Below are 16,384 nucleotides of genomic sequence, written 5' to 3' on the forward strand. Positions count from 1 at the left end.
TAATTCAATTTGTTGGTGCATTTTGATCTTTTTGGATACGATATCAACTAGTGTATCAAGCATTCACTTAGTCACTTATTAAGATTCAACAGCAATTCTGCTAGGGGATGAAGATAGAGTTGTTGAACAAACAGGCTGCGTCTTTGCTCTCTTGGAACCCATATTTACTGAGACACAGACATTAAACAAATATTCAAACAAGTAGCCTTATAATCACAGTTTTGTTTTAGGTATTATGGAGAAAAGGCACAGAGTTCTACAAAAGTACATTGACACTGATGACCAGTGGTGGAGTTACTTCAGTAGTTAAGTAGTGTAAACAAAGATATAAAGGAAGGGTGTGAATGAAGATCTCTTTGATGAGAAGCCATGTAATGGGAGACCTGTGTGATGACTGGGTGTTAGACAAAGAATGTTGGTGTGTTGGTAGGGAGATGAGATGATTTCAAAGGGATCACCATATTGGAATATCTTGAAGACCAGGAAGTTTGCAGTAAGGCAGTAGGCAGGGCTGTAGTGTGAACCAAGTACTGAAATACAGCAGACATACGGGCAGAGAGAGAGGTCTTTGAATTTTTTTGCTTCTAATTTTACCATTTCCTAACTCCAGCTCTCAGAAATAAGTCAAAGCAGAAATACTTCTATGGAGAGAAAGAGGTGTCCTCAGGAGCAGGACATGAAGAGGAGAGCAGGTGCAGGGACAGCATCAGCACAAGGTCCTTTGTCCTTCATCATTTTGTTCTGCTTTATGGTGTTCTTGATTTTCCTGCTACTGCTGGGAAATCAGAAGCTACTCTATTTCCTAATCCATTTTGTGTGACTGAACATTTTTTTTTCCTTTTGGAAGCTTGTAGAAAATTCTCTTTGTTTTCGATATTTTTAAATTTCACAATGTCATTATATGAGTCTATTCTAATTCATTTTATTGAGTACTGGGTGAACACTGTCAATTTGGCGATTAATGTCTTTTAGTTCTGGGAAAATATTTTAATAATTTTATTACTTCCTACCATCTGTTTTTCTTCCCTCTCCATCTGTACCTTCTATTATTTGGACTTTGGAATTCTGGAAGTGATATTCATGTTGCTTTAAAGTTGTTTTTTTTTCCGTGTTATTTTTTCTATTTATTTATTTTCTGTAAGTTTTTCTTAACTGTATTATTCAGACTTCCTCTTGAAGTATTTATTTAACTACCAGGGTTTTAAATTCCAATAACAGTTGGTTTTTAAAAAATTTCTTCTTGCTCTTATTTCGGGGATTAACTATTCTCTTTTATTTCTATCAGAATATAAATTACAGATTTGGTTTGTTTTTTGTAGTATTTTTCTCCCTGCACATTCTCATTTCACACTGTCTTTGTGTGTTTGTTTTGGCCTTATTTACTCAGATGTCCAGTTAATGTTGGCTTTCTGCTTTGGCTCATGAGAAAGATATCAAAAAGCTGACTTGGAATTTCTGAGTACTGGGTAAGGTTTTATATTTGTAAACTTCTCTGTGAGTGACATAGGTGGATCAATTTTAGGGAACTCCCAATACTAGGTTATAAATTCCTCAAAGAAGGGTCTTTGAATCACCTGCTTGAGGACCTTGCTTATGACTGCCAATATTCTTGCCTGGTGCTAGGATTGAATGCACTGTGGGGAGAGAACTTCTCTTCACTGCATTCAACATCCAGTCTTCTTCAGATTCCGTATAATATATGTCTTGAGTGAATTAACCTTGGGACTTCTACCAGGGTTGTTCAACGGAGAGGATCTAGTAATTGAACAACTTATCCAATAGCTTTTTTCTTTATTTCTTTTTTTTTTTTAGATTTTATTTAAATTTACATTAGTCTATTCTCCAATAATTTTCAGCAGGCCTCTATATTTTAAAATCACTGCCACTCTCACTTCCTGAGAGATACTTGGTCTTGCTAGTTTATATAGTTTTCTGAGGAATCTGTGCAGTAAAGAAGGTTTTCAACTTTACCAGCAGAGGGTTCAGATTCAGTTTCCTTGGAGCCACTAAGCCAGCTCCCACTTATTTATATGCTTTCAAACTTCTAATATTTTGTTGCTGTCTTTTTTCCAGTTCTCCTCATCCTTGAACATATCTTTTTTTTAAAGGTTTTATTTATTTATTTGAGAAAGAGAGCGCATGAGTGAGAAAAAGAGAACATGAGCAGGGGTAAGGGAAAAGCCTCCTTCCTGCCAAGCAGGGAGCCTGATGCAGGGCTCGATCCCAGGACGCTGGGATCATGACTGGGCTGAAGGAAGATGCTTAACCAACTCAGCCACCCCGACACCATATTTTTTAATATAATTTCCTCTTAGTGGTTTTGAAGGGCTAAAGCTGAGAGCAAAATGATGTTCAATATGTCACAGTAAATGAGAACTGCACTAAAGAGGAAAATATATGTGTGGTAGTGTATGTGTATATACCCATACACATACTTAGATTAAGGATGCTGTACATATGTGTGACATATATGTAAAAGAAACTTTATTGTTTTCTTAATTTCTGCAATACCCTAGGGTAACAACTATTAAGAAACTTTAATCTGTATTTCGTTAGGGGAAGATCTGTGCTGGGTGAACACAGTTCCTGTTTTTTGTTTGCTTTTTTAATAAAATGTTCAGAGGTGGGTCTTTAAGTCTATGCATTTCTCATAAGATTATTTGTGAAGGATGTATGAGTTTATCCTGTTAGGTGCCATTAGGATTGTTGAGAAACCTAGGAAAAACGTCTGCTAATTGGGCCTGAATGGTTAAAAACTGAATATAAGGAAACTGATATAGGGCAAAAATGATGGAGAATCAGAAGCAACAGAGACATGTACAGAAGAGGAGGTAGAATGTGACATCCAACAGCTTGGAAGAAGTCCTTGTATTCTCTAGAAGAGTTCAGTGAACAGTCCTGCCAAAATGCCCAACCTTTAATTACTTAATCTTGGTAATTAAAGAGGTAGCTCTGACCATGTAACCCTACATGTCAATCAGAAGTTTCATAACAGAGATACATTCAGTGACTTCCTTATGTCAGTGAGGACAGACATTGGTAAGCAGATGGATCTGAAGCATCAAAAGATTGCCTTTTTCAGAAAGACATCTTGGGATGGCGGGACACCCCTTACTGGGGAAAAGCAGGGAGTTTTGCACCATTGATGCTGTGTACCCTAGAACAGAGAATAAATTGGAAACAAAGATTCTCTGAAAATCAAAATTGACAGTAACAACTGGTCTCCAAAGTTTTCTCTCCCTACTATCTTGATGTTCTCATTTTTCTTTTTATCAATCCCTTACAAATGCCCTGCCAAACTAGAGCTGTACTGTCAATAAAATCGTTAAGTAGAAACTGGAGGTGTTGTTACTTCCATTACTTGATAAGTTGAGAATGTGGACAGGAAATCTTCTACAAAAGAAGAAATATGGTCATAAATTTCAAAGTTAAACTGCTGGCCACATTTTTGTTGGAGATCATTTTCTGTAATATCATCAACACAGTACCATACTAGTAAATCATCAAGGCTTAAGTAGAGTTTGTGGGATAACCTGAGAATTTATCTTGTTAAATATTGTTCCAATGAGTATTAAATAGCACATAAGCTTTGGATTGTTACGCTTTTGAAAATCACCTCCTTTTTTGGTTATCCGTTAGAATGAAATAAAATGACAGCAATAACAACAGCATCAATAATATTGATGTTAATAATAACTAACAGTAGTATTGTACTTATTAATAGACAGGTAGTATTTTAAGGGCTTTACATGCATTAATTTATAATAAGTCTATGAAATCAGTTTTATTACCATTTCTATTTTGCATATAAGAAAACTAAAGTAAAAACAAAGCAAGAAAATTTTCAAGATCATACAACCAGCTACTGATGGAGCCAGGTTTTACACCCAGGCAGTGGGACTCCTGGTCCAAGGCTCCTAACCACTAGTGAACAAATAAGACTTTTTTTTTTTAATTACAAATTCTTTTATGACTAAAGGTGAAGGTACTCTCAGTCTTGTGAAAACTTTCCAAACCCCAGGTTGCTGTACTTCCAACTCATCCTTCTGTATATACTTATTTTTTTCTTACAAAGCATTCATTCAGGTTATCACCTATCATTTTATACAGATGGCTGTCAAATTCAGATTCCTAGACTTTCTACTAAGTTCAAGTTTACCTTTCCGGTTGCCTATAATACATATTTCCTATATATAAGACCAGAATTATAAAAAAAAATCAATAAGAACAATGTCCAGGCAAAATGATGTAAGGGCTAGTATTTCAAACAGGCATGAGTTTGAAGCCTGGTGCCATCTCATACCAACTGCATGACCTAGGACATAATAACTAACCATTTTGAGCTATTTTCTTTTTTATTTGTAAAACAGAAAACAAATAAAACTTAGTTCATTGGTTACAAAGATTAAGAAAGGGAAAATACTTAAGAAAATGCTTTAGTTCATATTCATAAATAATAGTTGTTATTAGAAAGGAAACTTGGTTTGGAGGTGTTTCTCCATTTCAGAGCTACCACTCAAAGAACTACATAGAAAAAAACTATATTGCTGCTTTTTATGTAATTTTTTAAATATATGGTAAGTAATTACCTAAAAATAATCATATAAGAAAATATATATCCTAAGTTCTGTTAGTTTTCCTTCATTGGGACAATGATAAGGATTGGCTTACCAACTCAGGAAATTATCATTCTGAAACTACTTGTAAGGTTCATATAAAAATGATATGAGATCCAAGTTTTATATGGATCGTGACATAAAATATTGGTTTTCTGTCTTCCCATGCCCTTCCTTTTCCAACCAATTTCCACCTGTCAAAACCCTAGCCCATTTTTAAAAATCTCTGATCAAATATGACTTCTAATAGGAAGTTTTGTTATTACGTTCCCTCAAAATAAATCTCCTATTTTAAAATTTCATATCACTTTGTATCTCCCATATGGCAAGGTTTTTTTTTTACCTTATAAAATATTTATGTTTTAATATATCTCAACTAAAATGTAAGGTCCTTTGGAGCCTAAATACAAATGACATGCATGTTAGTATACTTTCCAGGACTTGGCTGATCACTTTTTGTGAGTCTTCTAACATAACCTTTACAACCAAGAAGATGGGTAAAGGAAAGAAACAAGGATAGTCACTGAGTTATAAACACCATATAATATTAGTCCAGTGGGATCATATGTCACTGGAGCCTAAAGTTATAATGAGAGAGAAACCCCTGGAAAAGAGTATCAATGCCAGATATGTTGGCAGGGTAGGGAGAATGAGGTGCCAGATCATGAAATATCTTCTAAATTTACACCAAATCTGCCATATCTGTCTGCCAGTATTGTAAAATGGAAAAACAATAATATTATCTATGCAAATTGTACATGATATAAAGGTTAGTGTAGAGATTATCATGTGCATATGGTAATTGACACATTTATAAAAAATAAAATATTTCTTTATATATTGTAGTATAATATTGTGTTTTGTTATGTAACTTATACAAAGTTTATTAGTGGTTTGAAAGTAACTAACATCCAGTGATGGGGAGAACACCACAATAAAAATATTTGGAATGCTAAGAAAACAACTTAATTGTCTAATAAAATTAATAAAATAATCTTTAAAATAACTGAAAACTCTTTTGTATTACTTACACAATTAATTAAAATTATTTATTTGGTGGAAAAATGAGATTGCAAATATGTAGATTTGATAAAATAGGATGGATAAGTTGAAAAATCAAATTGTTTTTTTTAGAAAGTGTGAAATAATAAACAGTGATATGAAGCAAAACAATAACAAACAAAAACCAAAAAAAAAATGTGTTAAGCTAGAGAGTAGAGGTAAATCAGTAACACCAAAGACCTAGAAATCATAGTGGAACATAAGCTAAATAAGATTTTACATAGAAATATATTAGGGTAATGCTAGCCTGATAGAATGAATTTGGAAGTTTTCCTTTCTTTTCTATTTTTTGGAATAGTTTGAGAAGAATAGGTATTAACTCTTCTTTAAATGTTTGATAGCATGCCCCTGTGAAACCATTTGGCCTTGGACTTTTGTTTTTTGCGAGTTTTTTGATTACTGATTCAGTTTCCTGGCTGGTTATTGGGCTGTTCAAATTTTCTATTTCTTCCTGTTTCAGTTTTGATAGTTTATATGTACTAGGAACTTATCCATTTCTTCCAGGTTATCCAATTCACTAGCATAGTTTTTCATAATATTCTCTAATAATTTACTTCTGTGTTGTTGGTTGTTATTTCTCCTCTCTCATTTGTGATTTAATTTATTTGGGTCCTTTCTCTTTTCTTTTTGATAAGTCTGGCTAGAAGTTTATCAATTTATTTTTTTTCAAGAACTAGCTCATGACTGTTCTATTGATTTTTTCTTTTTTCTATTTTTTGGTTCCTATATCATTTATTTCTGCTCTAATTTTTATTATTTCCTTCCTTCTGCTGGCTTTAGACTGTTTGTTGTTCTTTTTCTAGCTCCTTTAGGTGCAAGGTTAGGTTGTTTAGTGAGATTTTTCTTACTTCTTGAGATGTGCCTGTATTGCTATATAAAATGAGATATCCCCTCACACCTTTCAGAAAGGCTAAAATCAACAACACAAGAAACAACAGCTGTTGGGTGAGGATGTGGAGTTAGGGGAAGGAACCTTCTTGCAATGTCGGTGGGAATGCAAACTGGTACAGCCATTCTGGAAAACAGTATGGAGGTTCCTCAAAAAGTTAAAAAGAGAACTACCCTACAATCCAGCAATTGTACTACTAAGTATCTACTGAAAGAATACAAAAATATTAATTCAAAGCAGCCTGGTGTTTATAGCAGCATTACCTATAATAGCAAAATTATGGAAACAGCCCAAGTGTCCATCCACTGAAGAATGGATAAAAAAGTTATATCACTTCAGTTTTGGTACTTTATAAGTGTGTGACACACACACACACACAGGAATATTACTCAGCTATGAAAAATAATGAAATCATGCCATTTACAATGATATGGATATATATATATCCATATCATTATAAATGATATATATATATAAATGATATCTATATATCCATATGTATACATATACATATATATCATTTTAGTTTGGGTAGTTTATATGTGTGTATATACACACCCCCCCACACACACAGACGTACACACACAATGGAATATTACTCAGCTATGAAAAAGAATGAACTCTTGCCATTTGTAATGATATGGATAGAGTTAGAGAATATTATGCTAAGTGAAATAAGTCAGTCAGAGAAAGAGACAATACATGGAATTTAAGAAACAAAACAAACAACAGAAAAAAAATTTAAGAAACAAACAAGCAACAGCAAAAAAAACCAAAAACAAAAACAAAGCAGAGGGAGGCAAACCAAGAAACAGACTCTTAACTATAGAGAACACACTGATGATTACCAGAGGGGGAGGTGGGGGGGGGAAGGGTTAAATAGGTGATAAGGTGATAAGTGTACTCCTTGTGCACTTGTTGGGATCAGCACTGGGTGTTTTATGGAAGTGTTGAATCACTATATTGTATACTTGAAACTAATATTACACTGTATGTTCCTTAACTGGAATTTAAATAAGAACTTAAAAAAATTTAAATAATATTTTAAAAACAAATTTATTAAAAATTCTAAAATGACAGTCATTTTATTGTTAGGATAATTAGTTTTAAGCTATGTAAATTATATTTCTGCTATATACAGCTTAATTTTCAGACACATGAAAAAGGCACAAATGTATTACAGCTTCTTAATATAAAGGAGATAATAAACAGTAACTTAAAAAAATAAAAGACAAGACTGGCAATTTTATATATAAAAAATGTCTATTATTTGGTTGGATGGAAGGAGAATTTTTTGTTTTCCGTATGTATTAGAGAAACATCATAATGGATTATTGTTTTAGCTGAAAGGAATATGTTGGACTTAATTCCTTAACTATAAGTGATACTGAGGTACTAAAACAATTTACCAGGCAAGAACTCAGAAAACTGCCTTTTCCCCTATCTGCACCCTGTTCTTTGTACCCTGTTTGCAGTACTTTCTTTTGAGTTGCTTCTGCTTTTAATCCATTCAAATCCTTCCACCATGTCCTCCTCATCAGTATCATGGTGAGTATCCCTGCCAGTCAAATCCTTCCACCACACTTGACAAGTAGAACCATTACTCCGAATAGTGCCATAGTCTTAAACTTCCCCACTCTTCTATGTGAGATGACTGAGTGTTGATGAAAAAAAAAAAAAACCAACAAAACAAAACACAATGATGTAAATTGATGCAATTAAAGGCATTTGAATTCCACCCTCAATTGTGTCATTTTAATTTACAGCCAATTATTTATTGTGCTTACTGTTATTATTATTAAAGTATTGAGACTGTTAGAATTTCTTCAACTGCTTACAATGCTATTCACAAAATTATTTTTACTTATAACTACTCTTAAACTCTTTCTTTATGTTCAAAGATACTCTTTTTGCCTCCTCTCTTTATGACTGATACTATACTCCTCCATAAATTGATTTTCTTATAGCTATCCTTGTTCTGACTCACATTATTTCCACGAAAGCCAACCTGGTAGCTTTCTGACTAGTGTTTCTTTTCTATTCAGCACATAGAATCCTTCTTAAAACTATCAAATATCAGCTTCCAATGCCACAGTAGCACGTCCTTAACATAGCCTTCAGGACTGTTCATTATAATCCTTTCCCTAATTTGCTAACCACATCTTCTAACAATCTCAACCATAATCTCTGCATTCTGGTAACATGGAATTGTCACGTGCATATGTTCACAACTTTGTTCAAAATCTCCTTTTTGGATTCTCTTCTTTACATGACTAATTCCCATATAGTCCCAGCCTTTTCTCTTCTAGAATGCCTGCTAGAACCCTACTGAGCTGGGGTACATGTCCTTACATTATAAGGTAGTGACATAATACTTTTGAGGTAGTATCCTTTTATTTCCTCCTTGAACTTTGTCCAATTCAAGCTGTGGATTGAATCTGTGTCTGTTACCTCTAAGAAGTTAAGCGCATGAAAAGCCGAAAACACCTGCTTTTATTCCAAACACCTAAGCCAGGGGAATTGACAGAATTCAGAAGATAAAGTTTATGGAGAAATTGTATATGAAGTAGATTTAAGCCACAGTTGGTGGAGGGGAGAAGTAGGTTGTTGGTTGAAAGAAATGAATTTGATGAGAGTAGAGAGAGGGCTTTGTGTTTTGCTTGTTTGCTTGTTTTAACGTGCAAAGAATTTGAGTGACCACGGGAATAGGAGCTAGAATTGTAAAGTAATGAACTGTGTATTTTGAACCTGACATCAAATGTATTTGATCTCTCATGTCTTGCTGTTTCAGAAAGCCCTCTCTTACATTGACTTACACCCTCAAAGAGGAATAAAAAGAACCTCAAAAATGATGGAGATTGAAGTCTTATAACTTAATCATGGAAGTATAGTGTCCTGGATGTGGTAATAAGTTGATTCTTAGGAAAAAAGGCTCTTGGATAATCAAGTTTTGTTGATGGTGGAGAAAGTTGTGTGTTTTGGAGGAAAGGGACATACAGGAACTCTTTGTACTTTAATTTTTTTCCCAAATTTTTACTGTGGTAAAATACATATAAAACTATCTTTTTAACCATTGTTAAGTGTACAGCCCAGTGGTGTTAAGTACGGTGATACTGTGCAACCATCACCACCACTCTTCAGAACTCTCCAGATCTCTTTTCATCTTGCAAAACTGAAACTCTATATCCATTTAACAATAACTCCCCATTCCCCTCTCTTAGCCCCTGTCAAACTACCACCCTACTTTATGTCTGTATGATTTTGACTCCCTAAGGAGCTCATTCATAATTGGAATCATATTGTATTTGTCTTTCTGTGGTTAGATTATGGAACTCTCTGTACCTCCTACACAATTTTGCTATGAACCTAAAAATGCTCAAAAAAAAATAAAGTCTATTAATTAAAAACATAAAATCAAGGTATTAAAAACACTTTTTATAAAGAAAAATATTTTTCTCTTTTTTTAAAGATTTTATTTTTGTATTTGAGAGAGGGAGAGAGAGACAGCACAAGTGAGTAGGAGGGGCAGAGGGAGAGAGAGAAGCATCATCCCAGCTTAACGGACTGAGCCACCCAGGTGCCCCAAGAAAAATAATTTTTCAAAGGAAATGAAGCATATTAAAAATAATTTATTGAAGTGGATTTTAAAATTGAAACTTTTATGTTCTAAAAGCAATGTTCTTCTTCTAGCCGTCATTTTTGCAGTTCTGACAGAAATTGCTGTCTTCTTTTCTCCCTTAATTCCCTATTAGCCATGTGGTTGGTCTGACTCCAACAGTCGGCATTGTAATGAATCTGAACATTACCTACCCAAATCTACACTTCCGTTACAATGTTTGATCTTCCCTTTAAATATTTATTTTGTTATTTAATATTCCTTTTTTTTAAGATTTCTTTATTTGAGAGAGAAAAAGACACAAGCAAGGGGGAGAGGCAGAGGGAGAGGGAGAATCAGGCTCCCTGTGGAGCAGAGAGCCTGATGCAGTGCTTGATCCCAGGACCCTGAGATCATGACCTGAGCTGAAGGCAGATGCTTAACCAACTGAAACACCTAGGCACCCCATTGTTATTTAATATTCTTTATCAAGTGTGAAAATATCTACATTATTTGAGAATAATCCATCTACTAAGATATTTTTAAAGTTTTGGGTTTATTCCAAAGCCTGAAATATTTTAAGTATCACAGATGATTTAACATGTCTTTACTCTCATTGCATGTACTTCTATAAAATAAAGCTTTTATTATATGTCTGCTAATTACTTTATTTTCTTATTTGTTATATCAATCAATATAATTTATAGAGGACAGTAGCAGCTAACTACTAAGCAAAACAAGTATTTGTTTCTTTTAATATCACTCAAAATCTTTACAGAACTAAAATATCTAAAATATTTTGTTTTTAATAATCACTGTCATCTAAAAAAAAGGTCTTAAATGGCATATACTCACCTATGATCTATCCATCTATCTGTTTCCCAAATTATTTATCTATTGACCTATCTATAATGCATTTGCATTTCTAGCTACTAAAGGAAAAAATTATCAAGTGAGATTTCTTTAGCTTCCAGCCCATTTCCATGATCTAAATAAATCACACAGATGATATGAGTATTTTTATCTGGTAAAGTGTATAACTGCAAGTACTACTCAAAGTTCTCAACAGGATAGAAATATTAAATTAATAAAGAAATCGTGGCTTCTAGATGGGACTTGGAAAGGATAAAATTAATGATGAGGAAACATTTTTGTGTGCTTTGTTATCAAGGTCACTCGTTGGGGTTGGAAAGAGTTTTGAGAGTTCATCTTAAGCTCTTTCAGTGTTCTGCTGTTGGAATTATACCACAGTTGAGAATATCAAACAAGAAGTAAATAGCTGTTAGCATATTAGCTAGTGATAACTGCTTGCAATGACACATCAAAAATCATCTGTGGTGGCAAAAATTTCTTTGATTTAAACAGAAACTATAATTTGGATGGTTGGAATTTAACTGAATTCCTGTTCTTTTTTCCTATCTTTTTTCATATTTACTTATTTTAAAATCAGTCTGATTGAAGAATTACATGAAGGTGCTTACAGAAGTCCAATGGACTGTCTAAAATAAGATGGGGAAGAAAGTTCCAAATTCCCTGAAGTACAGATGTGACCATTCAAACTGTCTTTCGATAGTGGCACACTGGGCAAACTACCATTCGGGCAGCCTTATTTTGACCGAGTTCGCAAAGTAGCAGCAGGACATACATATCGCAATCGTTAAAGGTCATGAAAAGATCATACTGTGCTCAATCTTCTGCAGGCATTGGAATATTTACTTGAACTGCTACTTGCCATGAAGTTTGTGAGGACTGTATGTGTTTTGTTAGAGTTTGCAGTGTGCAACAAGAAACTGTATTTTGTATTTACTGAAGAGTTTTGTGATTTTTCCATATGTGTATAACAAAATGTCACCAAAGTATTATACTTATTTATAAAGCAAAATATGTAATCATATAAATTTGAGGGGTTTTGTTTTGTTTTTGCAGATGAGGGAAATTCTGATAGGGTGGATACTCTTGAAAATGTTAGATATGTTATTTGGGAAAAACATATTTCCACACTCCCGTAAATACATTTCTAATGGACATATTAAAACCTAGAGCTGTCAAAAGCTCTTCTTTATTCATGCAGTGATTTTAAGTCAATATAGTCTACATGCCAAGTCTATAGTAAAAGATAATTCTTAACAATTATAACTATGTTTGTTAAGCACATACTCTAAGCCAAGCACATGCAGTGCATTATCTCACAGAATCTTCTTGTAGGATCAATCATATTATCCTATGGCCACTGTTATTATCCTCATTTTATTTATTCATTAAATAATACTTACAGAGTTTCTTCTATGTTCTAGTTAGAGAAACTGAGGCTCATTAATTTTAACTAATTGCCTAAAAATTACACTTATAGTGACAGTTAGAATACAAATTATAGGACTCTGCTTCTATGATCCATTGTAATTAATAACATGGTACAAAAATAGAATATATAATGACAAAAATCTTAGAAAAAAGATATTAGAAAATCTAACTTAAAAATAATTTTACATTTTATACGGCTGAGGCTGTTTTTAAAATATGAAAATATTTAAACTAGAGAATTATAAGCGTATGATTAACATAGATGAGTTTAAATATGAAGCATTCTAGGGAAAGCTTATTAATATATTTCTCAGATAATAGCATTTATTAAAACAGTGTTTTGCCAAGCATTCTTAAATGACGGGATTGGATGAGAGTAAATCTAGAGATAATTTATTAGTTCCCTCTTAACTTACATTTGAATACCAGGCCTAGAGGCATTACAACCTAGATTAGGTCAGACAATTGGTAATGGAAAAGCAAAGACTGTAACCCTGTTCTCTGACCAAAAATCTTTTGTTTTGTTTAACAAATCAAAGTTAACCTAATACTTACATTTTGTACTTTAGCATAATACATTTTTATGAGACAATTAACACCTCAAATAACTCAGCACTCTAAATTAGTTTTATATTCCATTGGAATCATTAGAGGCATAAGCTCATCAAAATGTTTTTTTTTCTTCCTCCACTGTTCCTATTTTCAATTCAGTATCAGTCTATTTCATACCCTGTCTATCCCTAGAGAAGCCTTCTGAACTCCTAACCCATTTTTAAGACATAACCTCACCTGTGACATGATACATTGCTTGTGAGGTTTTCCAGTTGTTATCCATCTCACTCTCCTTTGTGCCCCTAAATGTGCCCCCAAATCTTTGCCCCACTACTTGGGCACACTCAAATCCTGCCATATGTCCTTTATGAGTCACTAAAAAAGTGTCAATGACTATTTTTTTCACCTGTCCTATAGCAAATAACCTAGAACCTTGCAAATAAAAATAAGTACAAATTATTAAAGTCTATTTCAATTTACATCAATTCTATATTAAGTACTGTTTGATAAATTGCAAATTTTATATATAAATGACTTGAAAAGAAGTGCATCATGATTGAGAATCTGAAAAGACCATCTTTAGAATTCTATAGAAATATTTTGCTTTATGATTTGGTGTCTTTCATCTTTTAAGGTTTCTTCTTTGTTTTAAATCTGTTTGAGGAGTTTTTATAATGCTCTGAAGGCATAGAAATTATAAAATGATGTGCGTGTTAAATATACAGCACTTTTTTGGGAACAAATGCTTTTTTATCAAGTTATGAGAGAGCAGGATATAAGTTCTTGATTAAAATTCATTTAGTGTGTCATCTGACTGAATGTACTTAAATCTTTGACATGTTGATCAGATTAAATTGATTTAATCTCAGCTGAAACTTAAGTTCAGCGTTAGTCATGGATAATTACTGTCAGAAAGGATATGTTCTAGCTATTCATTTACATAATATGAGCTTTCTTTTGGATTGCATATGAATTAATTAAATTTCCTTTAATTGTAGCAACTACATGCAACATGCAGCTTCTAGCTAGTTCATTAACTTCTAGAAAATGGCCAATATCCTAATACAAATCTCTGAACTGGAGTACAGGCTTTGAGAGGAAAAAATTGAGAGAATCTGGGAAAGCAATTCACCAGCCTACATATATGAGAAATGACTTCATTTTTAGAAGATAATTCCTCCCCAAAAAGAAAACTATTGATTCAGTTAGCCAACTCACTTGTGACGAAAATGTAAAATGATCAGACTCTCAATAAACATTAAACTTATTCTTTGATAGTAGAAAATTATTCTCTTGATAAATCTTAAGCTATTTGATAGCAAAAAAAATAGAATTAGATAGTAAGAACACAAAGAAAATGTAAGGTTTAAAATCATACAAAATACAAGTATGTGAGTCAGATTCCTGATTGTCACATCTTGGACTCTATAAACATTAGATCAACGATTGGCATAAATACTAGCATAAGGATGAGGAAAAAGATTTTCCAAATTGAAATTGGTCATTTTTTACGGTTACAATTGACATAATTTTGGACTGTTTTAAATGTATTGCATTGAACATTAAAAAGCAATAATGCCAACAGAAAAAATTTTCCCAGTATTATATCCACCTAGCTAATCGCTTGTTTTTCTCTATCTTTTCTTAGTTACTTCTAAATACTTGCATTATTTTACATGTTTTTAATCATCGCATAAATTTCTCATCAGTTCCACTTAAGAACATTACCTACTTGTTTACCTAGCCTTTTTCTTTGTGTTATATTTATTTTAAATATAAAATAGAATTTCAGTAAATCAAATAACCTAAGGTATGATCCCAGAAACAGCATTATCACATGAGAACTTGGAAATATAAATTTTGGGCTACACAAAGTCCAGATCTGAATCAAAAGCTCTGAGGTGGATTGGAGGCAGAATCAATGTCTTAACTTTTCTAGGCCATTTTAATGCATGCCAAACTTCAGGAACTATCATATTAAATATATTTTACAAAATTTACTAAAATATTTCAGTGAATTATCATATAAAATAACACTACATTGGAAAGATTTATTCAGTAAATTATGTTTCTTTTCTATTTCTTTGTCTTATTTTTTTAATTTTATAGATTGCTTTATCAACAATTAGAATGTTGTATTGAAGAGTTCAAATATTTAAAAATTGTTTTCAAGAAGATTTATTCCAATTTATACTGCTGTCAAAAGACATAGTTTAAAAAAAACACAGTATTGGTCTTTTCTTCTTGTAATACGAAATTTGTTACACTCCATTTGGAAATACATGTATATGCTAAAGTAAAAGTGCTGCATAGGTTTCCTTTAAAAGCAAATACAATTGATTTTTAAATACTTTTTCATTTGTATATATCTGTCCTTATGAAATTAGTCTTTAAAAAGATGAAGATGAAGAAGAAAGAAGAAGAAGGAGGAGGAGGAGGAGGAAGAAAACTAGCAATTTAATGGAGTTTTATAGGTGCCAAGCCCTTTAATTTTGATAACCCTGTGAGAATATGGTATTATCTCTATTTTACAGATAAGGATACTGAGTTACAGATGTTAGGTACTTTCCCAAGGTCCTGAAGACTGTAACTGGTGGGGTTGTGGTTTAAACTCTGGATCAGAATCTGTGTTTTTTTTATATATTATGATGTCATCATGTGGAGAGATGGTTTTAAATCAACAAGCTAAAAATATACACTAAATATACACTAAATATCTATGAAAATTACTGTAATTTATTATTTCACAAATCTTTTCTTTCTTTTTTACAAAATATAGATGTTACTGGTGGTTGTACACACACACACATATACACACATGCATATGTATAAATATATATATGTATATATTACATCTGTGTCTCTCTCTCATGTATATATGTGCATTTGTAAATATTACTGACATTTTTTCCTTTCCAGTGAGATAAATTCTCAAAGAAGAAAAGCCAAATCTGTCTGTAAGAGTGTAGCGATTCAAGTTGATTAGTTTGGTTTTTAGTGCAAGACTGCTGGATCCACCTATTCTTTTTTGATGGCAATGGAGATTGCTAAACGAAATAAGTAGCAAGGAAATTGAATTCTTCATGATTTATTCGTTTAGTTGAGAAATGTATTAGTGATTGTCCAGTGGCAAAGGTCAAAGCAAGATCAGCTATCAGAACCCACCAACAAGTTTTCAAGGCATAATTATTTTCCATTCCTATTTCCTGCTTTATATACATACATGTCATTTATCCTATCCAGAATTCAATTAATGTAAAAGTGGACATTTATTTAACATTTACTATATGACAGAGAAGTGATTCCTGTGAATTATTACAGGTAACATTTTGTACAACTTTAGGAGGTGGTCTATACTATTACCATCAT

At 32.7% G+C, this 16,384-nt stretch overlaps 1 protein-coding gene across 4 annotated transcripts in view; it reads left to right on the forward strand.

Annotated features, from left to right (window-relative positions):
* Positions 1-16,384, forward strand: part of FSTL5 (follistatin like 5) — a 720,210-nt gene that overhangs the window by 223,469 nt on the left and 480,357 nt on the right. The gene's annotated exons all lie outside the window — the stretch shown is intronic.

This window comes from Ailuropoda melanoleuca, chromosome 5 (assembly GCF_002007445.2).
Source record: "Ailuropoda melanoleuca isolate Jingjing chromosome 5, ASM200744v2, whole genome shotgun sequence".
Lineage (NCBI taxonomy): Eukaryota > Metazoa > Chordata > Mammalia > Carnivora > Ursidae > Ailuropoda > Ailuropoda melanoleuca.